Consider the following 13707-nt stretch of genomic DNA (forward strand, 5'->3'; position numbering starts at 1 on the left):
CATCTTTCTCAGACCCCACAAGCCATGTGTGAAGGAATGAGCAGCAGCCTACTAAAAACCTTGAGAAGTTATGAGCTGCATTCTTACAGTGCATAGGAAGGTCAGCTCCTTAGGCAGAGCTCAGAGAGGCAGATAAGAAATCACTCACATCAGCTGCTGTTTCAAAATTGGTATCATTGCAAAATCGTGTTTTCCACAAAAAAGGCCAAAAAGAAATGAGAAACTTCTGTGGCCCTTTCCACCAGTAAGGATGCATTGGGTAATGGCAGAAAGTGAGGAGGTAGATGCAGTTCCCAGGTTCTGTGGGACAGCACCTTCCTGAAGTCTCTAAGGTAAAGCAAGTTACATATAATACATGAAGAAAAATACAGAAAGGGTAAAAACAAGCATTTTTATTCTTCCAGCCTTATTACTCATAAATGAGAGGAACATGGAAACACAAAGAATAACACTACAGAATGGCTTTCATCAGTCTGTCTGTTCCTCCACACCCAGAGACAACTGGCAACTCACAGCCATCAGGTACAACTGTGGCAAAAAGCAAGAGAAGAGATAGGAGAAAATTACTCTTGAAGTAGAAGGTCATTCCTGCAGAAAAATATAAAAATAATCAAGATTCACAGGAAACATTGTTGAAGAGACTCTTGGAAACTTACTTAGTTTTTTTTTCTTATGGCCGATGAATGTGATTGAGTTGAATTTAGGAAAATTATCTTTATTTATTTGCATGTAAGTGTCTAATCAACTACCTATTACAAAAGTTTTACACTTGCTTCTCACACAAAAGGTTTTGCTTTCAGTTGTCAATGGCTGAACATCAGACTAGACAACCTGAACATTTCAGGGAAAATCTTAATTCTGAAATATTCCCCTCATCTCCTGGGATGTCTTGGTCCAAAGGGAAAAATCCTAAATCTCCCAACTTCCCTATTAGCAGATCACTTTTTTTTTTTTTTTTTTTTTTACTGAGTGAAGCATTTTGTTGCTGAAAACAAAAAGCCACATCAAATGTACACATAAACCGAATGCAAAAACTTAAACAGGGGCATGTTTGTTTATATAGTGTTACCTTCTCACAGTCAGCACTGGTCCCAAGCTGACAGCACAGAATCACAGAATCACCCAGAATCACCAAGGTTGGAAGAGACCTCAAAGATCATCAAGTCCAACCTGTCACCACAGACCTCATGACTAGACCATGGCACCAAGTGCCACGTCCAATCTCCTCTTGAACACCTCCAGGGACGGTGACTCCACCACCTCCCTGGGCAGCACATTCCGCTGGCAAACGACTCTCTCAGTGAAGACGAGTGAAGAACAGCGAAGAACAGCAATGCCCCTTAAAATCAATAGATCAGACTGTTGTGTGAAGTGCAGAAGTTTTCCTCCAAAATACCTCTTCATAAAAATGTCTTGAAGGAGAGATGAGTTACAAAAGTGTGTGTTTGTGCACATGTGCTTTCAGACTGAAGGAAGGGGCTATGCTCTGTTGCTCTCTCACATGGGGGAATTTCTATGTTCCAGATTATTGCGAAGCAGGCAAAAAATGATAAAAATGATTATGATGCCTGGTCTTATTTCTCAGTTCCTTACAGAGCCTAGAGGCATAAACTATTTCAGCAGCTGGGCTGGGAAAGAAAATTCCCCCTCCATGAAACATTACAGCACAGTTGAACACATTTACGGTTGCACAAAACTTTTCATGGCATCAGCTATTTTCTTTTGGGAAAGACAAAATACTTGAAAGCACAGCCCTGTTCTGCTGCTGCAATTTTCTAAAGAAATTTTCTCTTTTGCCTGAAAGAATAGCCAGTCATGAATATGCATGCATATGCAGGCACTGGGCAAGCCACAAGAACAGAATGCCTTTCCTAGGGAGCTTGCCTGCAGTATCTTCTGGATGGGTTGACCATAGAATCATAGAGTCTGGGTTGGAAGGGGCCTCTGAAAGATCATCTAGTTCAACCCCCTCTGCAGTCAGCAGGGGCATCCTCAACTAGATCAGGCTGCCCAGAGCCCTCTCAAGCCTCACTTTGAATATTCCCAGGGATGGGGCCCCAACCACCTCCCTGGGCAACCTGTTCCAGTGCTCCACCACCCTCATAGTAAAGAACCTGTTCCTAACATTCAACCTAAATCTACTCTTCTCTAGTTTGAAGCCATTGGCCCTCACTCTGTCACTACAGACCTTTGTAAACATTCTCTCTCCACTTCTCGTGCCCATCAGTTTAGCCTAGGTCTCAGCACAAACTGATGACCTGTTGGAGATGAATTGAACAAAGGTACCCAAGCACAGTGCAAGAATGCATTGCCCTAAAGAAATAACTTGAATATTTTAAAATTTCTGCTTATCCTTTGTCAAGAAAATCACAATGAAACAGCTGGATAAAAAGATAAATAACGAAGGAAGCTTTTTGTGGTTTAATATCTGGAGACCAGAAGCAGGGCTGTTTTGTTTGATTGCTGTCATTTTTTATCACTTCTGAAATTACATTGTCTATGTGGGATGTGGTGAAGAATATATTTAATTGTCTTTCATCTTTCCTTATCTGAGGCTCAGCATGATTCCAGAGTTTCAGGATAACTAGAAGGCAGTCCTCTGTTAGGCCTGTAAGGACTCTGTAAGCAGCAGACAGTAAATGCTTGTTCCTTGCATGTTCTCCAAAGAATCAAAAGCATAATCAAGTACATTATATAGATAATGAGTCAGGAAAGAGGCTGGTCAGAAGAGGAAGATGTACCTTTCAAAAAAATGGTATTTGCCCTAGGACCTGCCAAGATCTTAGGAAGTGTACCTGAGAACTGAGATTGTCATGCTCTTCCCCATCTTACTGGGGCTGGAGTTGTAAGTTACTAGTTTATAGAATGCCTTTCTACCATAGAATCATCTCATCTCAAAACCACTGATTTTTGAAGGCACAACATGCCATCCTGAAGCAGGCAGTGGTATACAAGTTGTAAAATGATGAGAAGATTTTCAATATTTTTTTTTACATAGTGCCTGTTTTTAGTTAAACAATACATTGCTTTCTAAATGTCAGTAAAAGGAGCAGGTGCTCAGGATTTATAGAAAATAGATCCCAATATGCCACACTGTATTCTTTTGAATTTTAGAAGCTGATTTTGAGCCTATATTTTTTAGAACAGCTCCTTGAACTGACCTTCATTTCCCACCATCTACATCTTAACCCCTGTTCTATCTTATCATCAAAGTCATTTGTGTAGAAGTAAACTCCAGAGGCCAAGATCTGAGATTTCTAGTCCTAAAGTGAGCCAATCCATTGACGTCAGCTAGTCAAAGGAAATTTTATCTACATCTGCATGTGAACCTGACAACAGATACCTCTTCATGATGTGGGATTCCAAGACTGTATAGTTCTGCATTTTTATATGCAGCACATTTTTTTTCTCAAATGGTAATCAACATAATTAGGAAAAGTGCAACCATCATAGTCTCAGGAATAAGTAAACCCAAGACACCAGGAAAAGTGCTCATTATCTCAGAAGGTATGTGTCAGGATGCTGTCCAATTGGTATCATCTTCCTGTCTGAAACCAACTGCCATGTCCATTACCAGCATCTGTGTGGGCTGAGAAAAGTATTGGAAAAGTCAGAAGGTTAGAAAAGCAGCAAAACATAGAACTTAGCCTGCTTGACAAGTTGAGCAAGTGACTGCTTAGAGAGCTTTGTCTACCCTTGAGAAAAGACAAGCTCTGTCTCGAAATTAACCTTTTATGTGAGCTCAAGGATCATGCAGACAGGTTGGATTTCCATCTTCCAATGATGTTAGGAGATAACAAGCATCTTGGGGCTTTTTCAATAGGTATAACCTTGTAATTCAGTGGACTAAGAGTCTGAAGTCACAGTGCTTGACTCCTCGTGTTGTGTGACTTTCAATACACTAACTCTTCAGTTCTCATTTTTTAGTCTTGAAAGGTATTTGATACAGTACACAGAAAGAGTTAAATGGATACTCAGGACTTTGGAATGTATTTAGGCAGCTGAATTAACCTGGCTTTCAGCAGTGCAGATTCACTGAAAACATAATTTTTAGTTAATGTGTAGGGAAGAGATTGAAGATGTCAGACTCAAAGCCAGGATCTACAAATTAAAAGTCTTTGTTAAAGAAGTTTGTTTGCTTGGTTGGTTGCTTTTCAGTTATAAAACATTATAGCAATAGCTACTACTCAGTTCTCAGAGCTTACCAGACTGTAGTGGGACCCTCTCTTTGACAGCCTGTCATTGATCTGAATGCTCACCAAGCACCTGAACTTAGACTGCATTTTTGAAGCTTCTAACATTCAGCCACAGTATTCTTCATAATTATCTTCCTCATCACTGTTTCTGGCACTATTATTTACACTTTGTTGTAAAGCTGGTGTCTAAGAAATACAGAAAACTTCTAGCATTGATGGTTTGGTATTTCTTCCAAATAAGCAGATGATCAGAGATGTTAAAAGTAGGCTTCATGAGACTAGATGTGAGTGTTTACAGTGTAAGCATCTGCATTTATGTTCATTGCCCAAGCAGCTTTTAGGCAGTGAGGTAGTTGATGTAATTTAGGGTATGCTCTCATACTAAAATACACTCTTACACCTGGTCCAGTGAATCACATCCTGAGTGTAATTGACTATATTGACTAGATCTCCACTGAATTTCAGAGGAGCTTAGACACCTCATCCACAGACATAATGCATAGTAGACACCTAAAATTAGCAGATATAAATCCCACCTTAGGATCTCACTTCCATCAAAACACTAAAGAAAGGACATTTTCCAGATTAATCTTTTGTCATACTCAAGGGTAAAGCTTGTTATTTAGATTCTTGTTATTAAAAGCTACATTTCAAGCTTCTATTATTCCTTGCACTCAGGTATACTTACATCGTCACTGACGCCAAATACTCTTCTCTTACCTCACCTACACATTCTGGGTTGCAGGTTTAAGAGGAGAACTGGTTCTTCCCCAAAGAGATACTTTTCAGTGCTACAAATTCAGCTGGGATTAGCCTAAGTTCTTCAAAGTTCCTCAGAGATGCTCATACAAGTGAGTTCTCTTTCTTCTTTTCCCTTTTAAAAGAACTTGGCACTGCCTTATCTCACACACCCAAAAGAAAAGCAAGGGGAAAAGCTCCCCAAAATTGTGATGAGTCCCCTCCTTCAAAGAATACTAATGTCAACATTACACTTTGATCCACATAGTCAGCCAGAAATGTTTCAGAACTATCTCTTTATTCAAATATTAAGAATTTATAGAGAAGATCCACAGCAGGTGACATAACTTAGAGATTCTACAGCTCAGTTACATATTAAAACATACTGCTCTCCTTATGCTTAGCTGTGCCAGATTTTGCTCTCAGAGCAGAGTCAGAGGACCTTTCACCCTGCTATAGATCTGGGATAACCCTGCCAAGCTCAACAGAATTAAAAGGCTGTGAAATGGAGTAAATCACAGCCACAGCAACTTATTTAATTTTAGCAGAACTACTCCAGGTTCCCAGCAGTCTAACTAATTGCTTGGCCTTGTTCCACTTTCCCTAAAGACTGAAGCTTGCTTTTTTTTTTTTCCTATTTTTTCCCCCCTATCAAATATTAACAGGAGCCAATATATCACTTGTCAGAAGATACTTAACAAGCACCTTTCAGAAGCTCCTCTGCAACCAGCCTGAACTATAGCCCTAGGTTTTGGCTCTGTCCTAACCCTAATCCTAACTCAAGATTTTGGCTGAATCTTAGCCCAAGATGCTCAGCCATGTCCCAAATGAAAAAGTTTTCACGGGAGACTTCTCTGCACAGCCTACCACTCCCTTTGCAGCCCCTCCACAGGATCACTCCAGCGGAAGCTGATTTTTATTCAGGGAGAAACTAAAAGCCATAAGGTGAGCACAATAGAGAGAAATGCACACAAGAGTAAGGTGACCAAATTAAGACACAAACAAATAGTAGCAAACATGAGTAGTAGCTGAGAAGAGTAACTCTAGAGGTAACAGCAGTAAGGCAGTGTCCTAGCAGATGTCCTCCATCCGCTCCCATGCCCTCCAAATCCCACAAGTTTATTGCTGTTTCCACAGTGTAGCTTCCATCCCTAAATGCTGTATGCCTGACAGGGGAAGAAATTTATGGGAATAAGATTTACCCTGTGTTTCCCCTGGCAGGCAGGCAGCTGCTTGATTCTGAAATCTGACAGCTATGAAAACTTGCCAGCTACACTGGTGGGATTTGGGGCCAGAACAGTAGCAAACTAAAGGAGGACACTGAGACGCAATAAGTATGACTGCAGAAACATTTGAGCTTTGGATAGAGAGTTCAGGGCTCAGCTTCTGCTTACCTTGGGTACAAATGTTCAGTTCACAGGAGTCGAGGCAGATTTTAAAGTGATTTGGTGCCCTCTAATGGCAAGGATGCTTCTTACCAACATGTTCTGGTGAACAGGCTTTAAACTCCAAACGGTCAGACCCTTGCTAACAAGTTTTGTTGAACTGGCAGAGTCCTGGTTTCAAGCGTCAGTTTAATTGTATTGTTCGATTAGATGGGACCTCTCTCTCACCGGTTCATTGCTGTTTCCATTTAATTTAGGTTTTGTAGAGGCTGAAGCATTTAATGAATTAAAATAACTGAAGTTCCACTAAGCTTTGTGTGCACTGTGAGGACATGGCTACCCTGTCATGTCAGGAATGGTGCCTATTTGTCCTGTCTGAGCTATATCCTATGTTGCCAAAAGGTCTGCTGGTGCCATGGTAGGTGCATACATTTAATCTGTGGTGACCAAAATAAGAACTGGGCAATGTAGAACTTCTGTATACCTCTGTATGCCCTTACAAGCCCTATGAGGAGAGGCTGAAGGAGCTGGGGTTGCTTAGCCTGGAGAAGAGGATGCTCAGAGGAGGCCTTATTGCTGTCTACAGCTACCTGAAGGGAGGTTGTAGCCAGGTGGGGGTTGGCCTCCCGGGCAGCCAGTACCAGAAGAAGAGGACACAGTCTCAAGCTGCACCAGGGGAGGTTTAGGATGGATGTTAGGAAGAAGTTCTTCATAGAAAAAGTGATTGCCCGTTGGAATGGGCTGTCCAGGGAGGTGGTGGAGTCACCATCACTGGAAGTGTTTAGGAGGAGACTGGATGGAGCACTTGGTGCCATGGTTTAGTTGATTAGATGGTGTTGGGTGATAGGTTGGACTCAACTATGTCAAAGGTCTTTTCCAATCTGGTTATTTCTTTTCTATTCTATGGTTATTTCTTTTCTTTTCTATTCTATTCTATTCTATTCTATTCTATTCTATTCTATTCTATTCTATTCTATTCTATTCTATTCCATCCTGGAGATTAATTTGGTGGACTAAAGTATATGTTTCTTAAAGATTCAGATTTTAGTGGGCTACAGTGAGCAGTTCAGAGTTTCCTGCAGTCACTCAACTATTCACTTTCTGGAGTCAGATTATGAGTGTTAACCTCAGAGGTGCATAAACTGCCTACTGATTAGGCAGATTTTCTGGAGAAAGTGGAGAAGTAGAGAGTAATAGAAATATTTATGTAAATGTAGACTTCTGCTGCTGCTGTTCTCCAACATCAATCTGGTGATGTAATTTCCAACAGCTGTCTAACCATCAGGGTGTATGGAGAGCTTTTAAAATGTATATTCACATAGAGCAATGCAGGTAACTGCAAGTTTCTGTACACCTTCTGTGCCCTGATTGGACCAAAGCTAGCTGCAAACAGGATGCTTTTGTTCACATGGCATTGTGTTAAAATTAATAAAATAGAAAGAGCTGTGGAAGAATCATAAAATGGTAAGTGGATGAGTTATAACACAACAGATGTAATGCAGCTTAGATAAATCCAAAGCAATGAGTGCAAATAAAGCCAAACACCACTCTGTCTAGATCACCCTTGAGCCTCCTCTTCTCCAGGCTAATGTAGTGATATCCTCTAAATTAGATTTTACACTAAGAAAAGTGATCTTGTAGTGATTGCTCATGAAGTGACTTTGGAAAAGGCAAACTGAATCACGAGAAGAAAGAGCAGGTTAAACAAAACATCATTATGACATGATGTTCAAACTCTTTCATGTGTCTAACGCTGTTTGTGTCTCTGGTAGTCACAGCTCAACAGCAGACAGCAGAACCAGAAAGTGTTCAGAGAAGCACAACAGAGATCATCTTCAACACAGAATACTTTCCACACTAAAAGCAATGAAATAGATGCACATAATCGTGGAAGATGTGAAGAGAATAGCTGAGAGAGGCTATCTGCGGAGTCTGGCTCCTCTGCAGTTACTAATCATGAGAAAGAACTGGCAGAAGTGACTGCTGCAGAAAATTACAGTAAAGACTGCTTCCCTTCTGCAAGGCCCTACAGATCAAAGCAGGGATGAAATCAGCACAACCAGAATATGGAAGGATCTCCCTTCTGTTATGCAAACAAAAAGAAACAGAGTGCTCAGTCTTCTGCACAGTCACTCCAATGCTGTTTCAGAAAAGGCTATTTTTAAGTGCTGCTTCAAACCTGTTCCTAATAAAAGGGCAATGTCCCTGAACTCTCTTCAATCCCCCAATAGAGCCTCCCTCCCACAAAAACACTCCTCAAAATGAATTAGAAACTCCAGAGAAAAGCCAACAGTGTCATCCTTGGCTATACTCTGCAGTACGTTCCTCTAAAGCAAGCACTAAGGAATGCTTTGCAAAGAACATAATTTTCACCTTGAGAAAAATATTCCATGCTATTCTTAGCAGCAAGGACAACCTCTTTACACCAGTGTATGTGCCATGTCTCAGGCACATCCAGACAGGTTAAAATGCTGAAGTACTGCTTTGTCTGATGGTGCATGAATGCTTCCTTCTGTGCCTGGCTTTACCTCAGACCCAAGTGCTATAAGATCTGTTAAAACAGCTCTGCATCTCCCAGTTTTGAAACAGCAGCTCAAGTTCCTCCCAACTATGCAACGGTAGTTTATTTTTCTGGTAATGACCACATGGTGGTGATATATCACCAGGAGTTCAATTTTCAGGGCTGACTCCCAGGAGCCGAATACTTGGTTAAGAGAGCTGGAAATTTATACACAAACACAAGGATGTTTGTAGAGTGAGCCCTCTAAGCCCACTTTACCTCAGAATTTATACTCCCTGCTTAACTGCTTTGTTTATCAGGTTCTGTGGCCTTCCAGTTAAAAACATCATAGAGTTTGTCTATAACAGATGTATCTCTCAGCAGGTACATCCAAATGCAGCAGTATTAGGAGTTACACACAGAGAATATAATTTATCTGTCCATCTGATTCATCTCCCAGCCTGTTGGATTTCTCAAAATAATCCTTTGAGACTCTACACACTTCCCAGAATAAAAGCACTTCTGAGAACTCCTTTAGAGTCAGGCAACATTGAATTCTCATTCTTCTGAACAGTCTTCCTCCATAAAGCTTTTCAGCCACCCTTCACCAAAGGTAGGCACTAAAAGGAATGTGCACTGCATTGTCATTGCCCTTTTCAGCCCAGTCACAATATAGGCTTTAGATTAGGTACTCTGTGTCCTCGACTGAATGTAGACAGTGACAGCTTGATCTAATATTCAGTGAAGTCAATGGGACCCTTTCAGTTTTTCTCTCATTTGGCCCTGAATCAAGTTCAAAGTTGTCTGGTTCAGGAATCAGATCTTCTGTGTTTGTTCAGTTTATTGTTCTCCAGTATGGAGGTAGGTTACCAAAAAAAATGAATAAAAAAAATCCATTATGTCTTTCTGTACAAAAGGAGTTATATGTAACAAAGACAGAATGTCTCAAACTAACAGAGAGATTAGCTCCAGTTTAATTGCTTTGAAACAAGGGCAGATCATCAACAGGGACAGGAGGACTGGTTTGGATTTAATGAGCAACGCATCATTTCCTACTCACAAACTTTCACTGCAAACTCACCCTGAACTTCTAAAGTCGAAACTGTTTTAATGCCTTTCCTTTCATTGTCACAGGCCTTTCTACCTTTGTGTTTTGTCAAGGATCACAGAATACACATCGCCACAGAGAGAGGGCTCTTTTTGCAAGGAGAGTGACTAAATACAGAAAGTATAAGAAATGTCCTGAAACAATGTATTTGTGGATATTTTCTAGACCAAATGCACACAGGCTTTGGCAGTTTAGACAGGCCATTTCAATAATGTTTTACCTTAAGACTGGAAAACTCTTCAGTGCTTTGGAAGTCTAGTGTGTTTGGTATCACAACCATCTTTTGGCGTAGGCAAGTCTAAACGTGCCTTCCTAAAATCTTTGAAAGTGGAGAGTATTCACAGATTTCAAATACTTGAAATCTCCATGCAGCTGCTGCTCACATAGGAGGAAATGAAATTCCCCAGACATCTGCTTGGGTTTGCTGGTGAACATTTGTGGATGCCCCCCAGTCCTCACAATAGAAAGGAGATAGATGCCTATCTTCCTCTAAGTGTCCAGATTTTAGGGCCTGCTCCATTAGAGTTTTCAGAAAAAAACCTTACTGAATCAAGCCTTTCTGGAAGGCTGGCATGCAGGACTTTCTGCACTGCAGCTGGAACTCAATGAGCTCTAGCACTTAGGGAGATCTGGGATCTTCTTCATTTGCTTTGGATCAGACATTTAATCAAAATCTTAGAATCATAGAATTGTTTGGGTAAGAAGTGACCTTAAAAGGGCATCTAGTGTAACCCACCTGCAGTAAGCAAGAACATCTTCAGTGAGATCAGGTTGCTTAGAGCCCTGTCCAAAGTGACCTTGAATATTTACAGTGGTGAGGCACCTACCACTTCTCTGAGAAACTTGTACCAATGTTTCCCCACCATCATTGTAAAAAGTATAATTCTTTGTATCTAGCCTAAATCTCCCCTCTTTTGGTTTAAAACCATTACTGCTTGTCCTACTGCTTTACTAAAATGTTTGTCCCCATCTTTCTTATAAGCCCCCTTTAAGTACTGAATGTTTGCAGTAAAGTCTTTCTGGCGCCTTTTCTTCTCTAGTCTGAAAACCCAAACTCTCAGCCTTTCTTCACAGGAGAGGTGTTCCAGCCCTCTGATAATTTTTGTGGTCCTCCTCTGGACCCACTTCAGCAGGTCCATGTCTGTCTTTTGCTGAAGACTCCAGAGCTGCATACATACTCCAGGTAGGATCTCACCAAAGCAGAGTAGAGGGGCAGAATCACCTCCCCTGACCTGCTGGCCATGCTTCCTTTGATGAAGCCCAAGATGAGTTTGGCTTTCTGGGCTGCAGGCATACATCACTACCTCATGCACAGCTTTTCATCTACCTGTGTTCCCATGTCCTTCTCTTCAGGGCTGCCCTCAAACCCTCATCTCCAAGCTTGTACTGATACCAGTGGTTACCCTGGTGCAGGACCTTGCACTTGGTCTTATTGAACCAGGTGATGTTCACACAGCCCACTTCTCAAGCTTGTCCATGCCATTCTGGGTGACATCCCATTGCACAGTATGTCAGCCACACCACTCAGCTTGGTGTCATTGGCAAACCTGCTAAGGGTGCTTTCAATTCCATTGTCTATGCCATTGACGGAGATTTTAAACAGCACGGGTCTCAGTACAGACCACTAGGGAACACCACTTGTCACTAGTCTCCATTGGGCTTTTGACCACTACTGTCTGGATGTGACCATCCAACCCATCCATCAATTCCATATATCTCTAATTTAGAGAGAAGGCTGTTGTGGGAGAGTATGTCAAATGCCTTATAAAATTACAAATAAGTATTCTACTGCCCAGAGCAGACACTCAGTTGGGCCAATACAGCACTTTGAGGAAGGCATTCCTGTTGAAAATGCATAAATTATCTAAATATCCAGGAAAAAAAAAGTCAGAAATATCTCTAGAGCCTATGGTTAATGTTCTCATCTCAGAATGTAAAGAAGAAAGCTTAGGCCTGTTTTACCACAAAATCCACAGCAACTGAAGCAAGAGGGTCATTTGTATTGCTCTTTTATGACTTTGGAAAGAGCAACAGGTATCTGATTCAGATCTAATGAGGCTCCTAGAAGATGGATGCTGCAAAATAGCTCAATTGTCTCACAGTCCCTCAGCTTAGATAGAAAATGTAGCTTGTAAAGTTGAATACAGCAGAGAAGAGACCAGTCATATCTGCATCTAAATTTTGTCTTCCTAATTTTCTGAAAATGGCTGGCACTTCTAGAGCTTTGACACAAGCACTAGTTGTACTTAAAAGGTATGAGCTGTATGATCCTCTTCCTGGAGATACTCCCTCCTTTTAGTGTTCCACACTTGACCTTTCTCTGGGCATAATGTGGCCATTGAAATGTTCAGAACACAAAGTTCTTCCAATGCTTGTGCCGCACAGTCTAATAAAATAAATAGAGGTACTACTGCAACAAATCTTCACCTGACAGTCTCATAATGCCAAACCGACAATGATTACTTCTGAGACACAGAGATACTCTATTAGCCTTTCTGCAAATGACAGAAGAACAATACCTAACCTAGAAATATACAATGAGACAAGTTAAGCTAGGATGAAATACTCCTCTCCTTAGTATCCTTCATAAATACAAGTTGATACAGTGTTAAGCAAAGCAAAGAGCTCAGTGTTTCTTACCTGCATAGCACCAACTGGCATGTCCTTGTCTTCTCCACCTTCCCCTGGCACCACATAAAAAGACCTATCCTCCAGTAGCATGCCCATCCAGGAAGCACACATTGCAAGTACTGCTTCTCCTTGCTCTTCAGCTTTGGTAGACAGAAGTACCCTCTACCTCCAATCTTTTCTTAGCCCATAATTGATCCACTGGTATTTGCCCAAAGGAAATCTCTCAGGGTGTATTTTGCTGTTTTCAGTTATCACTGCCTATTGCCCTTATCAGGGGCTGGATACTGAAGGTTCAGTGATCCCTCAACAGTGTGGGTGGAGAAAAGAAGTGGAACACGGTGAAATCTGTACCTTGATCCTGAATAAGCCAAGGACAATTCACTTAAATAACTTGACCCTTTGTGCTGGAGGCAACCCAGCTGGGAAATTGAATGAAAAGAACAATTTCACCACAGATCAAACGCAACATCTGAGCTGAGCTCTCCTGGGCCAGTGAGTTGCAGTGGCTAAAAACAGCTCAAATGAGCACAGAATCTGATCAAAACCTGAGTAAGGTGGTAGAATTAACAAAATTATTTCTCCATACCTCAGATAGAAATGACCAGTCGACCCCAGTGTGCTTTATGCTGTCATGTGACACTAAGCATTTTCCTCAAAACTTCAGCATTTCCTTTAAGAAGTAGTGGTAAGCTACTCGTTCTGATTAGGAGAAATTTTGAGTTGCATCCATATCAGCCTTCTCTGATTACATTTTAGATCTTGGATGAAACAATTTGAAACCTTCTTGCACCCTCAATATATTCCTCAGCACTGATAATAATAGGTCTTTGCACCACTTACCTTCCACCACAAAGACACACAGAGAAGGGCTCCTCTGACCAAACAGAGGTGTTTCCAGTGTGTTCACTTCAATTAAAATTAGAGTCAAAGAGACTCTTAACATACCCCCAGCTGAGCATCATGTGCTGCTCTGCAGTCTCTGATTGCTCCTTAGGTGCTACTGAGTACAAGGGCTGAGCTGAGCAGTCAGTGCTTTCCTTTTAATATCCTGCTGGAAGAACTCCTGCACATCAAGCCATTAGACCGTCTAATAGGAGCAATAAAGCTGATATCAGGTACATTTATTTTAACTATACAATAAGGCACAAC

The 13707-nt window shown here is 41.2% G+C and overlaps 1 long non-coding RNA gene across 1 annotated transcript in view; it reads right to left on the bottom strand.

Annotated features, from left to right (window-relative positions):
* LOC137449742 (uncharacterized) overlaps positions 1-12819 on the bottom strand; it is a 52944-nt gene extending 40125 nt beyond the window's left edge. Inside the window, exon 1 of the long non-coding RNA XR_010989478.1 lies at positions 12568-12819. This is a non-coding gene — a long non-coding RNA (uncharacterized lncRNA). The remainder of the gene's footprint in view (positions 1-12567) is intronic.
* Positions 12820-13707: the final 888 nt, after the last annotated feature.

Source organism: Melanerpes formicivorus, unplaced genomic scaffold, assembly GCF_026170545.1.
Source record: "Melanerpes formicivorus ecotype bairdi unplaced genomic scaffold, bMelFor1.0.p_v2 SCAF_32, whole genome shotgun sequence".
Lineage (NCBI taxonomy): Eukaryota > Metazoa > Chordata > Aves > Piciformes > Picidae > Melanerpes > Melanerpes formicivorus.